The 20,465-nt window shown below is 51.6% G+C and overlaps 1 protein-coding gene across 3 annotated transcripts in view; it reads left to right on the top strand.

Moving 5' to 3' along the window:
- The window catches only part of LOC138498137 (tachylectin-2-like), a 459,435-nt gene that overhangs the window by 353,166 nt on the left and 85,804 nt on the right, over window positions 1–20,465 (top strand). The window contains exon 1 of one of the 3 annotated variants that reach the window (XM_069622013.1): window positions 11,022–11,123. The exons of the other annotated variants lie outside the window; for them this stretch is intronic. The gene's annotated coding sequence lies outside the window, so the exon portion shown is untranslated. Of the gene's footprint in view, window positions 1–11,021; window positions 11,124–20,465 lie in introns of those variants that run through there. 3 annotated transcript variants of the gene reach the window in all.

Here is a 20,465-nt window from a genome sequence, read left to right as displayed (position 1 = left end):
GAAAGTAGAGGCAGGCAGATTTAGAAAGAAGCTGTTGAAATAGTCTAGCCTAGAGAGAACCTGAGCTCTGGAGATAGTGAGCCTCTGGGGGAAGGAGAGGAAAGGAAGAATACCTCTGAGGAGGTGCAGCTGATTATGTGACTTCTTAAAGATGTCAGAGATGTGAGGAGAGAAGCAGAGTGTGGAGTCGAAGATGACCCTGAGGTTTTTAGCCTCGCAGGTGGGAGCAGGAAGAGGGCCAAGAGAGGCCAGCCAGAGAGTGACAGGAAAGGAGGGAGCGGGTGTGCCGATGAGGAGAATCTCAGTCTTACTGCCATTGAGGCAGAGATCATTGGCGGCACACCACTCCTGGATGGCGGAGAGACAGTCAGAGATGAGAGACGGAGAAGAGGTGGCCGAAGGTATATGATGTCACGTATGATGCGTTTTTGCTACAAAAGTGTACTTTTCAATGAAATGCTTCAAGAGATATGCTGTGCGACATCCGTTGATGTCCGTTGTAACACCCTGTTTTCAACAATTGATAATGAAACAGTAGGATGAGACTTTGCCAATTTCCTGAGTCTGTCTTATTTTTTTGGTGCAAAAGTTATTCTGCATCCCATCCTGAGCATGACATGTTACTGATTAAGGACCCCTGGGTTCAATAGCTCTGGGGCAACGCGCTCATCATGGAAGCAACACAACGCAGAGCAACACAGGTTCGAATCCCAGGTCTGCACTTAGAAACCTCTTTGGTATTAAGCATGTTTTAAAAAAACAATTATAATAATAATCCTGTCTTAATCTCTCATCCTAGAAGTAAGGACATTGCCACATCCCCAGGGACATTAGCTTCTTAGCTTCCAACTAATACCCTTCACACGCCGTCCTGAGAGCCTTCTAATGGCATCAGCTCCAGAGCCACCGGCTCAATCTCTTCTTTGAACGTAGAGCCCTAATCGGCGACACTTATAGTCAGCCCACGGTGACAGCAAACATAGTTCCAGCTTGATGACACTTGTCGGGGCAGACAATGGAAGCCCCGGTCCAACTCTCCAGATTTTCCCTTATTGAGCACCGAACCATCTCCTGTTTTTAAATTGTAACAGTTTAGTCATAAATTCCCGCAGGCTGCACTTTTTCCCGGTAAAATTTAACTAAGGGCCACTGCGAGTAGGCACACTTCTTCACTTTAATCACTTCCATAAGAGAGATAGAAGCCTTAGTTTCTCCTCTTTATTTTTTTTTTTCTGTGACAGCCTACAAATTACCAAACCTAGGTAAATAAACTAAATTCCCTCCCCAACCTACTGTCCGTGAATTACCCATGAGCATCTCTTACCCTTTTTCTTCTTCCTTAGGGATCATAATCTAGATTTCTCCAGATTAATAACTAAACCTGCAATGTAGTCGCCCACCCGGTCCAATCTGTGCCAACCCACCCTATGGCTCCCCAATCTAGGGGGAAAAACATCTCCTAGGACCAGAGATCTGATACATACAGATTGAAAAGGGTAGGGGCCAGTGCACAGCCCTGTCTCAGGCCCTTTCCTACCAGGCCCTACACATTTAGACGCACTCTCATTTTATTTTCCGAGTAGAATAATAGCAACATATTGAGGAGACTGGAATCGATGCCCCAATTTGATGACTTTCTCCATAATCAGGACCAATCCAGCCTTTCAAACGCTGAAGATAAGTCTAGACGTGACTATGTGCAGGGTGCCCACCCAACAGCTCGTCCGGTGAGCCAAACATGAGGCATGAGGCGAGAAGCAGTGCACTACAACTGTTCCGACTCCCTTACCGAAAAGCCAGTCTGGAATATACTCAGTCCAGCTAGATAGATCCCTCAGCACCAAGCCAGCTAATACTTTAGCCAACGTCTCTATGAAGGAGATCATTCTGTAACTCACAGGGGATTTCTCTCACCCTTCTTAGAGATAGGTCGTAGGATTGCTTCAGACCATGACCATGGCATAACCAGCTTTTCTACCACTTGGCTGAATAATGTGTACAGAATGTCAGGCCAAAGACTTGAATCAACTTCTGGAAGTGAGTTCGGCATAGTATCTGGACCACAGGCCCGCAAGTCAAGAGCACACTCTATGCCTGGCTTATCTAAATCCCCTTTCCAGATCTTTCTTCGGTCACACGGTAGTAAGTGGTTATCATCTTTACCACTTTCAGATTAGAGGTGAAAGGATTCACCAGCTCATGTCAGTGGCACAGTTAGCCTGGCACTCACCCGCTTGGCATTATTATTATTTAATATTCACCATATGGCACCAGTATCTTTCTTCACATTTTTGTCCATAATTGTTTGATGAGCCTTGACATAAGAATACATCTTGTCCGCCTTAAGCCAACTCAAATGGGACTGTCTGAGTTTCCTTCTTTCAGTCCCTTTCTCCAATGCGACAGCACAACAGATGCCCTGAGTCGCTTACTGTTTTATGCAATTTTTCTTTTTTTAATTTGTTTTAATTTAAAAAAAAAGATTTTTCCAAAGTGAGAAGAGGCGGAATATAATGACGTTCATTTCTAAAGTTCTCATTATCTGAAGACAAGGTTTCGTGGCCGCTACTGTTTTCTGATAAGTTTTTATGGAGAAGCAGAAGAAAAGTGTGTTGTTTTTGTCGTGATGTACTCCAAGATTTTTGATGTTGCAATTTGCACTTTACACCTGTCTGCGCCAATCATCCTTGACCACCAAGTCTCTTCGTCGATGAGAAGGGGATTGGTAAAGAAGTGGTTCAGATATTGGGTTCTTATGTGTCGGGTACTCAGGCATGACAGGAGCAGGTGACGTATGGTCTCTTTCTCTTCAATCTGTTTACAGAACTGGCACTCGCTTGAAATGGAACGGCCTCTTAAGGACAATATTTTGTTTGTTTCCAGGAGGTTGAGACGATCTCGCAGGAGGATGTTTCGTGCAAGTTTGTTTGTAAATTTCCTAATGAAACCTGGAAGTTAATTTAGTTTTTTTGCATTATTTGGCAGGTGCAGTCGAGGTCCTTGAGTTTCTTTCAAACTTTTGTTGGGTTTTTGATCAGTTCCTCTTCACCACTCTGTATCGAGTCCAGGAGTGCTTTCATATCCTTGCTCCAGTTTTTAAGCATTTTACTAGATGACGCTTGTATTTCTTTGTTTATCAAGCTGTATATTGAAGAGTTGTTGGACAGCAGACATTTCCTATATAGCATCAGGGGTTTACAGCTGACTGAGCTTTGCAAAGATAGTAGGCTCAGTCCTCGTCTGATCGATACGACCATCCTCCAGAAGTAGGCTTCTAGCCTAGGCCATAATGTCGTTGGTATAGTCAGGATTTCTTCAGCACCGTAGGTCAGTGATGGTACGACCTTCATTTTACAGAAATTGATCGCCGGGATCGTTGAAAAGCGACCGAATTTCCTGTCTATTTCTTTGCCCTGTGTTGCCAGTTTTCTGATGTTTCCTGGTATGAGCTGTCGAGTGTAACTCCGAGGTACTTAACGTTTTTGACTTTTTCTATTGTGCTTCCATCAAGGTGCCACTGGTGTTTTTCTGTTCTTCTGTTGGTTTTTCTAGTACCATTATTTTCGTTTTGCCTTTCTTAATCTCCAAGTTGTTGTCAGTGATGTATTTCTGAAGGTTATTGAGTTGACGCTGTAGATCAATCGGAATGTGGTCGAGTAAGATAAGGTCATCCGCGTACAACAAACAGCTGATTTTGATCTGATCTAGTTTCGGTGGAAATTATCTTACTCCAGCTTCCTTGTCCTTAAAGTCCCCGATGAAAGCCAGGAAGGCAGGCGCCAGGAGACAGCCTTGCTTTACGCCTCTCTTTTTTTATGCTATTGTTATTTTCCCCTGTTCCCTTCCCATTTAGCCTTGTGGCGCTTAGAAACACTACTCAGTTGTATAAGCGCCTAACAAATGCTCAATAAAATAAAATAAAATACATTATTTTCCCAGCGAATACAGGAATACCAGTTTGCAAGATTACTTGAAAAGCTCTCGGGAGCACAGAACTTCTGCCTTTCATCCAGAGACCACGAGTCCCAACTTTCCCAGAAACAGCGATTAACTTTTCTTTAATTTGCACTAAACTGATTCTATTTCCTGCACCTTTCACTACAATATCCTCACACGCAGAGTTACCTTTCCCTTCCACGGACCCTTCACATCTATATGGTGAAGGGAGTTGTGAATGGTCTCTCCACATCAAAGGAAAGAATATCTCTTCTGTGTATGCCCGCTACAAAAATATAGTCTAATATATTAGGCGACGCAGGTCCAAACCAAGTGCCTTGGCAATGCAGTGTCTTCACTTGACAGATATTCCGCCTCGCCATGGACCGTGCCGTATCATTCCTCGGGATTCCTTTTGATTTCACCGGGTATAACATGCCCAGGAACGACAACTAACCTGGCCGTCAATCCGGGTATACCGTGCCCAGGAACAACAACTAACCCCGGCCGCCAATTCGGGTATAGTGTGCCCGAGGAACAACAACTAACCGGCCGCCAATCCGGGTGTACCGTGCCCAGGAACAACAAATAACCCAGCTGCCAATCTGGGTATACTATGCCCAAGGAACAACTAACCTGGCCGCCAATCCGAGTGTACCGTGCCCAGGAACAACAACTAACCCCAGCCTCCAATCCAGGTATAGTGTGCCCGAGGAACAACAACTAACCGGCCGCCAATCCGGGTGTAACGTGCCCAGGAACAACAAATAACCCAGCTGCCAATCTGGGTATACTATGCCCAAGGAACAACTAACCTGGCCGCCAATCCGGGTGTACCGTGCCCAGGAACAACAACTAACCCCAGCCTCCAATCCAGGTATAGTGTGCCCGAGGAACAACAACTAACCGGCCGCCAATCCGGGTGTACCGTGCCCAGGAACAACAAATAACCCAGCTGCCAATCTGGGTATACTATGCCCAAGGAACAACTAACCTGGCCGCCAATCCGGGTGTACCGTGCCCAGGAACAACAACTAACCCCAGCCTCCAATCCAGGTATAGTGTGCCTGAGGAACAACAACTAACCGGCCGCCAATCCTGGTGTACCGTGCCCAGGAACAACAACTAACCTGGCCGCCAATCTGGGTATACCGTTCCCAGGAACAACAACTAACCCCGGCCACCAATCCGGGTATAGTGTGCCCGAGGAACAACAACTAACCGGCCGCCAATCCGGGTATACCATGCCGGAGGAACAACAACTAATCAAGCCACCAATCCGGGCATACCGTGCCCAAGGAATAACAACTAACCCGGCCACCAATCCGGGTGTACCATGCCCAGGAACAACAACTAACCCCAGCCGCCAATCCGGGTATAGTGTGTCCAAGGAACAACAACTAACCGGTCGCCAATCTGGGTGTACCGTGCTCAGGAACAACAACTAACCCCGGCCGCCAATCCAGGTATAGTGTGCCCGAGGAGCAACAACTAACAGGCCACCAATCCGGGTACACCGTGCCCGAGGAACAACAACTAACCAAGTCGCAAATCTGGGTATACCGGGCCCAAGGAATAACAACTAACCTGGCCGCCAATCCGGGTATACCGTGCCCGAGGAACAACAACTAACCAAGCCGCAATCCGGGTATAGTGTGCCCGAGGAACAACAACTAACTGGCCGCCAATCCCGGTGTACCATGCCCAGGAACAACAACTAACCCCAGCCGCCAATCCGGGTATAGTGTGTCCAAGGAACAACAACTAACCGGTCGCCAATCTGGGTGTACCGTGCTCAGGAACAACAACTAACCCCGGCCGCCAATCCAGGTATAGTGTGCCCGAGGATTAACAACTAACCCGGCCGCCAATCCGGGTACACCGTGCCCGAGGAACAACAACTAACCAAGCCGCCAATCCGGGTATACCGTGCCCAAGGAATAACAACTAACCTGGCCGCCAATCCGGGTATACCGTGCCCGAGGAACAACAACTAACCAAGCCGCAATCCGGGTATAGTGTGCCCGAGGAACAACAACTAACTGGCCGCCAATCCCGGTGTACCATGCCCAGGAACAACAAATAACCCAGCTGCCAATCTGGGTATACCGTGCCCGAGGAACAACAACTAACCAAGCCGCCAATCCGGCTATACCGTGCCCAAGGAATAACAACTAACCTGGCCGCCAATCCGGGTATACCGTGCCCGAGGAACAACAACTAACCAAGCCGCCAATCCAGGTATAGTGTGCCCGAGGTACAACAACTAACTGGCCACCAATCCGGGTATACCGTGCCCGAGGAACAACAACTAACCAAGCTGCCAATCCGGGTATACCGTGCCCAAGGAATAACAACTAACCTGGCCGCCAATCCGGGTATACCGTGCCCGAGGAACAACAACTAACCAAGCCACCAATCCGGGTATAGTGTGCCCGAGGAACAACAACTAACTGGCTGCCAATCCCGGTGTACCGTGCCCAGGAACAACAAATAACCCAGCTGCCAATCTGGGTGTACCGTGCCCGAGGAACAACAACTAGCCAAGCCGCCAATCCGGGTATACCGTGCCCAAGGAATAACAACTAACCTGGCCGCCAATTCGGGTATACTGTGCCCGAGGAACAACAACTAACCAAGCCGCCAATCCGGGTATAGTGTGCCCGAGAAACAACAACTAACCGGCCGCCAATCCGGGTATACCGTGCCCAAGGAATAACAACTAACCCGGCCGCCAATCCGGGTGTACCGTGCCCAGGAACAACTAACCCGGCGGCCAATCCGGGTATAGTGTGCCTGAGGAACAACAACTAACCGGCCGCCAATATGGGTATACGTGCCCAAGGAACAACAACTAACCCGGTGGCCAATCCGGGTATACCGTGCCCAAGGAATAACAACTAACCCGGCCGCCAATCCAGGTATACCGTGCCCAAGGAACAACAACTAACCCGGCGGCCAATCCGGGTATACCGTGCCCAAGGGGTAACAACTAACCCGGCCGCCAATCCGGGTGTTCCGTGCCCAAGGAATAACAACTAACCCGGCCGCCAATCTGGGTATACCGTGCCCAAGGAACAACAACTAACCCGGCGGCCAATCCGGTTATACCGTGCCCAAGGAATAACAACTAACCCCGGCCGCCAATTCGGGTATAGTGTGCCCGAGGAACAACAACTAACCGGCCGCCAATCCGGGTGTACCGTGCCCAGGAACAACAAATAACCCAGCTGCCAATCTGGGTATACTATGCCCAAGGAACAACTAACCTGGCCGCCAATCCGAGTGTACCGTGCCCAGGAACAACAACTAACCCCAGCCTCCAATCCAGGTATAGTGTGCCCGAGGAACAACAACTAACCGGCCGCCAATCCGGGTGTAACGTGCCCAGGAACAACAAATAACCCAGCTGCCAATCTGGGTATACTATGCCCAAGGAACAACTAACCTGGCCGCCAATCCGGGTTTACCGTGCCCAGGAACAACAACTAACCCCAGCCTCCAATCCAGGTATAGTGTGCCCGAGGAACAACAACTAACCGGCCGCCAATCCGGGTGTACCGTGCCCAGGAACAACAAATAACCCAGCTGCCAATCTGGGTATACTATGCCCAAGGAACAACTAACCTGGCCGCCAATCCGGGTGTACCGTGCCCAGGAACAACAACTAACCCCAGCCTCCAATCCAGGTATAGTGTGCCTGAGGAACAACAACTAACCGGCCGCCAATCCCGGTGTACTGTGCCCAGGAACAACAACTAACCTGGCCGCCAATCTGGGTATACCGTTCCCAGGAACAACAACTAACCCCGGCCACCAATCCGGGTATAGTGTGCCCGAGGAACAACAACTAACCGGCCGCCAATCCGGGTATACCATGCCGGAGGAACAACAACTAATCAAGCCACCAATCCGGGCATACCGTGCCCAAGGAATAACAACTAACCCGGCCACCAATCCGGGTGTACCATGCCCAGGAACAACAACTAACCCCAGCCGCCAATCCGGGTATAGTGTGTCCAAGAAACAACAACTAACCGGTCGCCAATCTGGGTGTACCGTGCTCAGGAACAACAACTAACCCCGGCCGCCAATCCAGGTATAGTGTGCCCGAGGAGCAACAACTAACCGGCCACCAATCCGGGTACACCGTGCCCGAGGAACAACAACTAACCAAGTCGCAAATCTGGGTATACCGGGCCCAAGGAATAACAACTAACCTGGCCGCCAATCCGGGTATACCGTGCCCGAGGAACAACAACTAACCAAGCCGCAATCCGGGTATAGTGTGCCCGAGGAACAACAACTAACTGGCCGCCAATCCCGGTGTACCATGCCCAGGAACAACAAATAACCCCAGCCGCCAATCCGGGTATAGTGTGTCCAAGGAACAACAACTAACCGGTCGCCAATCTGGGTGTACCGTGCTCAGGAACAACAACTAACCCCGGCCGCCAATCCAGGTATAGTGTGCCCGAGGATTAACAACTAACCCGGCCGCCAATCCGGGTACACCGTGCCCGAGGAACAACAACTAACCAAGCCGCCAATCCGGGTATACCGTGCCCAAGGAATAACAACTAACCTGGCCGCCAATCCGGGTATACCGTGCCCGAGGAACAACAACTAACCAAGCCGCAATCCGGGTATAGTGTGCCCGAGGAACAACAACTAACTGGCCGCCAATCCCGGTGTACCATGCCCAGGAACAACAAATAACCCAGCTGCCAATCTGGGTATACCGTGCCCGAGGAACAACAACTAACCAAGCCGCCAATCCGGCTATACCGTGCCCAAGGAATAACAACTAACCTGGCCGCCAATCCGGGTATACCGTGCCCGAGGAACAACAACTAACCAAGCCGCCAATCCAGGTATAGTGTGCCCGAGGAACAACAACTAACTGGCCACCAATCCGGGTATACCGTGCCCGAGGAACAACAACTAACCAAGCTGCCAATCCGGGTATACCGTGCCCAAGGAATAACAACTAACCTGGCCGCCAATCCGGGTATACCGTGCCCGAGGAACAACAACTAACCAAGCCACCAATCCGGGTATAGTGTGCCCGAGGAACAACAACTAACTGGCCGCCAATCCCGGTGTACCGTGCCCAGGAACAACAAATAACCCAGCTGCCAATCTGGGTGTACCGTGCCCGAGGAACAACAACTAACCAAGCCGCCAATCCGGGTATACCGTGCCCAAGGAATAACAACTAACCTGGCCGCCAATTCGGGTATACTGTGCCCGAGGAACAACAACTAACCAAGCCGCCAATCCGGGTATAGTGTGCCCGAGAAACAACAACTAACCGGCCGCCAATCCGGGTATACCGTGCCCAAGGAATAACAACTAACCCGGCCGCCAATCCGGGTGTACCGTGCCCAGGAACAACTAACCCGGCGGCCAATCCGGGTATAGTGTGCCTGAGGAACAACAACTAACCGGCCGCCAATATGGGTATACGTGCCCAAGGAACAACAACTAACCCGGTGGCCAATCCGGGTATACCGTGCCCAAGGAATAACAACTAACCCGGCCGCCAATCCAGGTATACCGTGCCCAAGGAACAACAACTAACCCGGCGGCCAATCCGGGTATACCGTGCCCAAGGGGTAACAACTAACCCGGCCGCCAATCCGGGTGTTCCGTGCCCAAGGAATAACAACTAACCCGGCCGCCAATCTGGGTATACCGTGCCCAAGGAACAACAACTAACCCGGCGGCCAATCCGGTTATACCGTGCCCAAGGAATAACAACTAGCCCGGCCATCAATCCGGGTATATCGTGCCCAAGGAATAACAACTAACCCGGCTGCCAATCCGGGTATACCGTGCCCAAGGAACAACAACTAACCGGCCACCAATTCGGGTATACCGTGCCCAAGGAATAACAACTAACCTTGCCGCCAATCCGGGTATACCGTGCCCAAGGAACAACAACTAACCTGGCGGCCAATCCGGGTATACCGTGCCCAAGAAATAACAACTAACCCGGCCGCCAATCCAGGTATACCGTGCCCAAGGAATAACAACTGACCCGGACGCCAATCCGTGTATACTGTGCCCAGGAACAACAACTAACCCGGCCGCCAATCCGGGTATACCGTGCCCGAGGAACAACAACCAGACACAAGTGAGTCGCCCGCAGGGCTCAGGCTGGGATATGTTCAGGCCCCCCCCCCCACCCCAACTAAAATATTTGAAACAATTCTCTTTGCAAAGGTACAAAATAAGCATTCAGAAAGCCCACGAGCTTTGACTTGCGGGGAGTGAAAAGGTTTCCTTTGACGCTTTTGTGGGCATTGTGATCACACACCCAAGTACCCTCACGTCTTGCGCAAGTGACCATCAATTGATAGGTTTTGCCGGGGTATGTTGACATACTTACACACGCATTGTCAACATACAGTAAGGTACTCACGTCATTGGCAGACACGCATGCCAACTGCCAGATTTGGGATTTCAGTCTGATGGCCTTACACGTGTGTCATATAATAAGAACGTGGTGAATTTGATAGCGCTTCAAGTAGATGGACCGCGTCTAAGCACTGTAATAATCAGTTTCTTTCACCCACTGATGGCACTTGAGTAATGGCCTGCAGGCTTTCGATGCTGTTGGGTGGTATTTACCCATTCCCGCCGAAACAAGCCTGGTGCCCGTGAGCTCTCCATCCTGCGTGAAGTTACCCTTATATGCCCAGGTACTGACACCATTGGGCAGCTAGTGCCATCACATGCAGGAGTACTGATGCCACCTTCTAGGTACTGCCCCCTATACTCAGGCAATCCCACCATGGGTCAGAGGTTGCCTGTAAATGCGCAGGCGCTCGCCCCATTGGCATGTTCTAGGCAGTCAGACCATGTGTCAACATGACTGCTTCGCCTAATAGCGTACCTGCTTCTCGCGCCTTCCACATAGCTCTTTGAAGCAGCGTCGAGGAGCTCTTTGTAAAACTACTGAATATAGCAGGTTTTGTTTCCGGTATCGGGAGTAAGCACTGAACACCAGTGTTAAGTGCGTGTCGCTCTCGTGTGGTTTGTCAGTACACTGCACCTACCTTCGTGATAATAAGCTGCGTGATGGGCGCGGCTGCCTGTCCTGCTGAGATAAAAGGCGGAGACCAGGCCGTTTACGAAGCACCGGCCCCGAATGCGAGCCTATAGAGTCTAGACTTCGACAGGTGAGTTATTGGACAACTTTTCTCTCTGGCGTTATTCTCATTTTCTTAGCCCTTAAAAATTATAAATGCAAGCATTCAACGAAATGTCCCCAAAGCATGTTTCCTCCAAGAAGTGAATTCATGAAATTGGGGACCTTGAGTCGTTTTAGGTGAAATCGATGCAGGCATAGTTTGCTAGGCAACTTTATATTGAAGACAATCTTTTCCTTTGCTTTTTCGCCAGAACCCCCACCCCCCAAACCCCTACTCCCCTGTAAAGCGACTGTTGGTATCTTTCTAGACCTCTGACCAGTGCTAACCTAGGACCCTACACGGTACGGGAGGTCTATTGATTAGGAATGCTAGGTGATGTGCAGTGTGTGAGTAACACACGGGGTAGTCTGGCGAAGGCTGGCCGTCAGGTGGTGGGCTCAAGTAGTCCCACCTAGCCAATGTTTCATGGTCTACAGAGCTTTTTATATAAAACGCACACGGCCCAATTCATGGGATTTTTTTTACAGGGTTCAAAGTGACTTTGCACTGCTGAAAAGTGACTTTGCACGGCCGACACAAACCCTGATTCATGGAACTGTGCACAGAGTATTTTTGCAATGCAAAGCCAGCGCATAGTCAATGCATAATCATTTGTGCAGCACATAATGACTTTGCACTGCAAAAATATACTTTGCACAGTTCCATGAATCAGGGCTTGTGTAGGCAGTGCAAAGTCACTTTTCAGCAGTGCCTGATGGTGAGTATGTGGGTTGGTGTTTACGGCCTCAGGGCCAGAGTGTGAGATAGTGTATGATGTCAGGGGATTGGTGGGGGAGGAAGTGTGTGAGGTGTGTGGATGAATTTGTGACATAGTGTGCAATGTTTGAGGATCAGTGTCGGTGGTCGATTGTGAGAGCTAAGGGTGAGGAGATGTTGCAATGTCCTGGGTCTCAGGTTCAATGTGAGTTGGTGTTTGATGTCTGGTGGTAAGTGGGTGGGACAGTGTGTGAGGGGAGGGGGTACACTGGGTGCTAGTGAGCACAGTATAATGAAGATGATTCAGTATATGAGTTATGAGGATGTGTTTTGGTGTGTGAAACTTTGTGAGGACTGAGGGCAAGTGAATCAAAGGAGAGCATCTTAAGCCCAAGGGTCAGTATGTGAGGTACTGTGTGACGTCAGTGGGTAAAGCAGTGTGCAAGGCGTAAGGAGCCTGGTAAGAGGTAATATGTGAGGACTGAGGGTGAGTGGGTAAGGCGGTGCGTGAGGCATGGCTGTCAGTATGTGAGGTACTGTGTGACGTCAGTGGGTAAAGCAGCGTGCAAGGCGTAAGGAGCCTGGTAAGAGGTAATGTGTGAGGACTGAGGGTGAGTGGGTAAGGCGGTGCGTGAGGCATGGGTGTCAGTATGTGAGGTACTGTGTGACGTCAGTGGGTAAAGCAGCGTGCAAGGCGTAAGGAGCCTGGTAAGAGGTAATATGTGAGGACTGAGGGTGAGTGGGTAAGGCGGTGCGTGAGGCATGGGTGTCAGTATGTGAGGTACTGTGTGACGTCAGTGGGTAAAGCAGCGTGCAAGGCGTAAGGAGCCTGGTAAGAGGTAATGTGTGAGGACTGAGGGTGAGTGGGTAAGGCAGTGCGTGAGGCATGGGTGTCAGTATGTGAGGTACTGTGTGACGTCAGTGGGTAAAGCAGCGTGCAAGACGTAAGGAGCCTGGTAAGAGGTAATATGTGAGGACTGAGGGTGAGTGGGTAAGGCGGTACGTGAGGCATGGGTGTCAGTATGTGAGGTACTGTGTGACGTCAGTGGGTAAAGCAGCGTGCAAGGCGTAAGGAGCCTGGTAAGAGGTAATATGTGAGGACTGAGGGTGAGTGGGTAAGGCGGTGCGTGAGGCATGGGTGTCAGTATGTGAGGTACTGTGTGACGTCAGTGGGTAAAGCAGCGTGCAAGGCGTAAGGAGCCTGGTAAGAGGTAATATGTGAGGACTGAGGGTGAGTGGGTAAGGCGGTGCGTGAGGCATGGGTGTCAGTATGTGAGGTACTGTGTGATGTCAGTGGGTAAAGCAGCGTGCAAGACGTAAGGAGCCTGGTAAGAGGTAATATGTGAGGACTGAGGGTGAGTGGGTAAGGCGGTGTGTGAGGCATGGCTGTCAGTATGTGAGGTACTGTGTGACGTCAGTGGGTAAAGCAGCGTGCAAGGCGTAAGGAGCCTGGTAAGAGGTAATATGTGAGGACTGAGGGTGAGTGGGTAAGGCGGTGCGTGAGGCATGGCTGTCAGTATGTGAGGTACTGTGTGACATCAGTGGGTAAAGCAGCGTGCAAGGCGTAAGGAGGATGGTAAGAGGTAATGTGTGAGGTCGGAGGGTGAGTGGGTAAGGCGGTCCGTGATGCATAGCTGTCAGTATGTGAGATCTTAGGGTCAGTGGGTAAAGCAGTGTGCAAGGCGTAAGGAGCCTGGTAAGAGGTAATATGTGAGGACTGAGGGTGAGTGGGTAAGGCGTTGCGTGAGGCATGGGTGTCAGTATGTGAGGTACTGTGTGACGTCAGTGGGTAAAGCAGCGTGCAAGACGTAAGGAGCCTGGTAAGAGGTAATATGTGAGGACTGAGGGTGAGTGGGTAAGGCGGTGCGTGAGGCATGGCTGCCAGTATGTGAGGTACTGTGTGACGTCAGTGGGTAAAGCAGCGTGCAAGGCGTAAGGAGGCTGGTAAGAGGTAATGTGTGAGGACTGAGGGTGAGTGGGTAAGGCGGTCCGTGAGGCATAGCTGTCAGTATGTGAGATCTTAGGGTCAGTGGGTAAAGCAGTGTGCAAGGCGTAAGGAGCCTGGTAAGAGGTAATATGTGAGGACTGAGGGTGAGTGGGTAAGGCGGTGTGTGAGACATGGCTGTCAGTATGTGAGGTACTGTGTGATGTCAGTGGGTAAAGCAGCGTGCAAGACACGTAAGGAGCCTGGTAAGAGGTAATATGTGAGGACTGAGGGTGAGTGGGTAAGGCGGTGCGTGAGGCATGGCTGTCAGTATGTGAGGTACTGTGTGACGTCAGTGGGTAAAGCAGCGTGCAAGGCGTAAGGAGCCTGGTAAGAGGTAATATGTGAGGACTGAGGGTGAGTGGGTAAGGCGGTGCGTGAGGCATGGGTGTCAGTATGTGAGGTACTGTGTGACGTCAGTGGGTAAAGCAGCGTGCAAGGCGTAAGGAGCCTGGTAAGAGGTAATATGTGAGGACTTAGGGTGAGTGGGTAAGGCAGTGCGTGAGGCATGGCTGTCAGTATGTGAGGTACTGTGTGACGTCAGTGGGTAAAGCAGCGTGCAAGACATAAGGAGCCTGGTAAGAGGTAATATGTGAGGACTGAGGGTGAGTGGGTAAGGCGGTGCGTGAGGCATGGCTGTCAGTATGTGAGGTACTGTGTGACGTCAGTGGGTAAAGCAGCGTGCAAGGCGTAAGGAGCCTGGTAAGAGGTAATATGTGAGGACTGAGGGTGAGTGGGTAAGGCGGTGCGTGAGGCATGGGTGTCAGTATGCGAGGTACTGTGTGACGTCAGTGGGTAAAGCAGCGTGCAAGGCGTAAGGAGCCTGGTAAGAGGTAATATGTGAGGACTGAGGGTGAGTGGGTAAGGCAGTGCGTGAGGCATGGCTGTCAGTATGTGAGGTACTGTGTGACGTCAGTGGGTAAAGCAGCGTGCAAGACATAAGGAGCCTGGTAAGAGGTAATATGTGAGGACTGAGGGTGAGTGGGTAAGGCGGTGCGTGAGGCATGGCTGTCAGTATGTGAGGTACTGTGTGACGTCAGTGGGTAAAGCAGCGTGCAAGGCGTAAGGAGCCTGGTAAGAGGTAATATGTGAGGACTGAGGGTGAGTGGGTAAGGCGGTGCGTGAGGCATGGGTGTCAGTATGTGAGATCTTAGGGTCAGTGGGTAAAGCAGTGTGCAAGACGTAAGGAGCCTGGTAAGAGGTAATATGTGAGGACTGAGGGTGAGTGGGTAAGGCGGTGCGTGAGGCATGGCTGTCAGTATGTGAGGTACTGTGTGACGTCAGTGGGTAAAGCAGCGTGCAAGGCGTAAGGAGCCTGGTAAGAGGTAATATGTGAGGACTGAGGGTGAGTGGGTAAGGCATTGCGTGAGGCATGGCTGTCAGTATGTGAGGTACTGTGTGACGTCAGTGGGTAAAGCAGCGTGCAAGGCATAAGGAGCCTGGTAAGAGGTTATATGTGAGGACTGAGGGTGAGTGGGTAAGGCGGTGCGTGAGGCATGGGTGTCAGTATGTGAGGTACTGTGTGACGTCAGTGGGTAAAGCAGCGTGCAAGGCGTAAGGAGCCTGGTAAGAGGTAATGTGTGAGGTCTGAGGGTGAGTGGGTAAGGCGGTGCGTGAGGCATGGGTGTCAGTATGTGAGGTACTGTGTGACGTCAGTGGGTAAAGCAGCGTGCAAGGCGTAAGGAGCCTGGTAAGAGGTAATATGTGAGGACTGAGGGTGAGTGGGTAAGGCGGTGCGTGAGGCATGGGTGTCAGTATGTGAGTTACTGTGTGACGTCAGTGGGTAAAGCAGTGTGCAAGGCGTAAGGAGCCTGGTAAGAGGTAATATGTGAGGACTGAGGGTGAGTGGGTAAGGCAGTGCGTGAGGCATGGCTGTCAGTATGTGAGGTACTGTGTGACGTCAGTGGGTAAAGCAGCGTGCAAGGCGTAAGGAGCCTGGTAAGAGGTAATATGTGAGGACTGAGGGTGAGTGGGTAAGGCGGTGCGTGAGGCATGGGTGTCAGTATGTGAGGTACTGTGTGACGTCAGTGGGTAAAGCAGCGTGCAAGACACGTAAGGAGCCTGGTAAGAGGTAATATTTGAGGACTGAGGGTGAGTGGGTAAGGCGGTGTGTGAGGCATGGCTGTCAGTATGTGAGGTACTGTGTGACGTCAGTGGGTAAAGCAGCGTGCAAGGCGTAAGGAGCCTGGTAAGAGGTAATATGTGAGGACTGAGGGTGAGTGGGTAAGGCGGTGCGTGAGGCATGGGTGTCAGTATGTGAGGTACTGTGTGACGTCAGTGGGTAAAGCAGCGTGCAAGGCGTAAGGAGCCTGGTAAGAGGTAATATGTGAGGACTGAGGGTGAGTGGGTAAGGCAGTGCGTGAGGCATGGCTGTCAGTATGTGAGGTACTGTGTGACGTCAGTGGGTAAAGCAGCGTGCAAGACGTAAGGAGCCTGGTAAGAGGTAATATGTGAGGACTGAGGGTGAGTGGGTAAGGCGGTGCGTGAGGCATGGCTGTCAGTATGTGAGGTACTGTGTGACGTCAGTGGGTAAAGCAGCGTGCAAGGCGTAAGGAGCCTGGTAAGAGGTAATATGTGAGGACTGAGGGTGAGTGGGTAAGGCGGTGCGTGAGGCATGGGTGGCAGTATTTGAGATCTTAGGGTCAGTGGGTAAAGCAGTGTGCAAGACGTAAGGAGCCTGGTAAGAGGTAATATGTGAGGACTGAGGGTGAGTGGGTAAGGCGGTGCGTGAGGCATGGCTGTCAGTATGTGAGGTACTGTGTGACGTCAGTGGGTAAAGCAGCGTGCAAGGCGTAAGGAGCCTGGTAAGAGGTAATATGTGAGGACTGAGGATGAGTGGGTAAGGCAGTGCGTGAGGCATGGCTGTCAGTATGTGAGGTGCTGTGTGACGTCAGTGGGTAAAGCAGCGTGCAAGGCGTAAGGAGCCTGGTAAGAGGTAATATGTGAGGACTGAGGGTGAGTGGGTAAGGCGGTGCGTGAGGCATGGGTGTCAGTATGTGAGGTACTGTGTGACGTCAGTGGGTAAAGCAGCGTGCAAGGCGTAAGGAGCCTGGTAAGAGGTAATGTGTGAGGTCTGAGGGTGAGTGGGTAAGGCGGTGCGTGAGGCATGGGTGTCAGTATGTGAGTTACTGTGTGACGTCAGTGGGTAAAGCAGCGTGCAAGACACGTAAGGAGCCTGGTAAGAGGTAATATGCGAGAACTGAGGGTGAGTGGGTAAGGCGGTGCCTGAGGCATGGCTGTCAGTATGTGAGGTACTGTGTGACGTCAGTGGGTAAAGCAGCGTGCAAGGCGTAAGGAGCCTGGTAAGAGGTAATATGTGAGGACTGAGGGTGAGTGGGTAAGGCGGTGCGTGAGGCATGGCTGTCAGTATGTGAGGTACTGTGTGACGTCAGTGGGTAAAGCAGCGTGCAAGGTGTAAGGAGCCTGGTAAGAGGTAATATGTGAGGACTGAGGGTGAGTGGGTAAGGCAGTGCGTGAGGCATGGCTGTCAGTATGTGAGGTACTGTGTGACGTCAGTGGGTAAAGCAGCGTGCAAGGCGTAAGGAGCCTGGTAAGAGGTAATATGTGAGGACTGAGGGTGAGTGGGTAAGGCGGTGCGTGAGGCATGGGTGTCAGTATGTGAGGTACTGTGTGACGTCAGTGGGTAAAGCAGCGTGCAAGACACGTAAGGAGCCTGGTAAGAGGTAATATGTGAGGACTGAGGGTGAGTGGGTAAGGCGGTGCGTGAGGCATGGCTGTCAGTATGTGAGGTACTGTGTGACGTCAGTGGGTAAAGCAGCGTGCAAGGCGTAAGGAGCCTGGTAAGAGGTAATATGTGAGGACTGAGGGTGAGTGGGTAAGGCGGTGCGTGAGGCATGGGTGTCAGTATGTGAGGTACTGTGTGACGTCAGTGGGTAAAGCAGCGTGCAAGGCATAAGGAGCCTGGTAAGAGGTAATATGTGAGGACTGAGGGTGAGTGGGTAAGGCAGTGCGTGAGGCATGGCTGTCAGTATGTGAGGTACTGTGTGATGTCAGTGGGTAAAGCAGCGTGCAAGACGTAAGGAGCCTGGTAAGAGGTAATATGTGAGGACTGAGGGTGAGTGGGTAAGGCGGTGCGTGAGGCATGGCTGTCAGTATGTGAGGTACTGTGTGACGTCAGTGGGTAAAGCAGCGTGCAAGGCGTAAGGAGCCTGGTAAGAGGTAATATGTGAGGACTGAGGGTGAGTGGGTAAGGCGGTGCGTGAGGCATGGGTGTCAGTATGTGAGATCTTAGGGTCAGTGGGTAAAGCAGTGTGCAAGACGTAAGGAGCCTGGTAAGAGGTAATATGTGAGGACTGAGGGTGAGTGGGTAAGGCGGTGTGTGAGGCATGGCTGTCAGTATGTGAGGTACTGTGTGACGTCAGTGGGTAAAGCAGCGTGCAAGGCGTAAGGAGCCTGGTAAGAGGTAATATGTGAGGACTGAGGGTGAGTGGGGAAGGCAGTGCGTGAGGCATGGCTGTCAGTATGTGAGGTACTGTGTGACGTCAGTGGGTAAAGCAGCGTGCAAGGCGTAAGGAGCCTGGTAAGAGGTAATATGTGAGGACTGAGGGTGAGTGGGTAAGGCGGTGCGTGAGGCATGGGTGTCAGTATGTGAGGTACTGTGTGACGTCAGTGGGTAAAGCAGCGTGCAAGGCGTAAGGAGCCTGGTAAGAGGTAATGTGTGAGGTCTGAGGGTGAGTGGGTAAGGCGGTGCGTGAGGCATGGGTGTCAGTATGTGAGGTACTGTGTGACGTCAGTGGGTAAAGCAGCGTGCAAGGCATAAGGAGCCTGGTAAGAGGTAATATGTGAGGACTGAGGGTGAGTGGGTAAGGCGGTGCGTGAGGCATGGCTGTCAGTATGTGAGGTACTGTGTGACGTCAGTGGGTAAAGCAGCGTGCAAGACACGTAAGGAGCCTGGTAAGAGGTAATATGCGAGGACTGAGGGTGAGTGGGTAAGGCGGTGCCTGAGGCATGGCTGTCAGTATGTGAGGTACTGTGTGACGTCAGTGGGTAAAGCAGCGTGCAAGGCGTAAGGAGCCTGGTAAGAGGTAATATGTGAGGACTGAGGGTGAGTGGGTAAGGCGGTGCGTGAGGCATGGGTGTCAGTATGTGAGGTACTGTGTGACGTCAGTGGGTAAAGCAGCGTGCAAGGCGTAAGGAGCCTGGTAAGAGGTAATATGTGAGGACTGAGGGTGAGTGGGTAAGGCAGTGCGTGAGGCATGGCTGTCAGTATGTGAGGTACTGTGTGACGTCAGTGGGTAAAGCAGCGTGCAAGGCGTAAGGAGCCTGGTAAGAGGTAATATGTGAGGACTGAGGGTGAGTGGGTAAGGCGGTGCGTGAGGCATGGGTGTCAGTATGTGAGGTACTGTGTGACGTCAGTGGGTAAAGCAGCGTGCAAGACACGTAAGGAGCCTGGTAAGAGGTAATATGTGAGGACTGAGGGTGAGTGGGTAAGGCGGTGCGTGAGGCATGGCTGTCAGTATGTGAGGTACTGTGTGACGTCAGTGGGTAAAGCAGCGTGCAAGGCGTAAGGAGCCTGGTAAGAGGTAATATGTGAGGACTGAGGGTGAGTGGGTAAGGCGGTGCGTGAGGCATGGGTGTCAGTATGTGAGGTACAGTGAGACGTCAGTGGGTAAAGCAGCGTGCAAGGCGTAAGGAGCCTGGTAAGAGGTAATATGTGAGGACTGAGGGTGAGTGGGTAAGGCAGTGCGTGAGGCATGGCTGTCAGTATGTGAGGTAGTGTGTGACGTCAGTGGGTAAAGCAGCGTGCAAGACGTAAGGAGCCTGGTAAGAGGTAATATGTGAGGACTGAGGGTGAGCGGGTAAGGCGGTGCGTGAGGCATGGCTGTCAGTATGTGAGGTACTGTGTGACGTCAGTGGGTAAAGCAGCGTGCAAGGCGTAAGGAGCCTGGTAAGAGGTAATATGTGAGGACTGAGGGTGAGTGGGTAAGGCGATGCGTGAGGCATGGGTGTCAGTATGTGAGATCTTAGGGTCAGTGGGTAAAGCAGTGTGCAAGACGTAAGGAGCCTGGTAAGAGGTAATATGTGAGGACTGAGGGTGAGTGGGTAAGGCGGTGCGTGAGGCATGGCTGTCAGTATGTGAGGTACTGTATGACGTCAGTGGGTAAAGCAGCGTGCAAGGCGTAAGGAGCCTGGTAAGAGGTAATATGTGAGGACTGAGGGTGAGTGGGTAAGGCAGTGCGTGAGGCATGGCTGTCAGTATGTGAGGTACTGTGTGACGTCAGTGGGTAAAGCAGCGTGCAAGGCGTAAGGAGCCTGGTAAGAGGTAATATGTGAGGACTGAGGGTGAGTGGGTAAGGCGGTGCGTGAGGCATGGGTGTCAGTATGTGAGGTACTGTGTGACGTCAGTGGCTAAAGCAGCGTGCAAGGCGTAAGGAGCCTGGTAAGAGGTAATGTGTGAGGTCTGAGGGTGAGTGGGTAAGGCGGTGCGTGAGGCATGGGTGTCAGTATGTGAGGTACTGTGTGACGTCAGTGGGTAAAGCAGCGTGCAAGGCGTAAGGAGCCTGGTAAGAGGTAATATGTGAGGACTGAGGGTGAGTGGGTAAGGCGGTGCGTGAGGCATGGGTGTCAGTATGTGAGGTACTGTGTGACGTCAGTGGGTAAAGCAGTGT

The sequence above is a fragment of the Ambystoma mexicanum genome, chromosome 5q (assembly GCF_040938575.1).
Source record: "Ambystoma mexicanum isolate Mex_15411 chromosome 5q, UKY_AmexF1_1, whole genome shotgun sequence".
Classification (NCBI taxonomy): Eukaryota; Metazoa; Chordata; class Amphibia; order Caudata; family Ambystomatidae; genus Ambystoma; species Ambystoma mexicanum.
The sequence above is the reverse complement of the archived record's forward strand: the minus strand, read 5'-3'. Positions and strand labels throughout refer to the sequence as shown.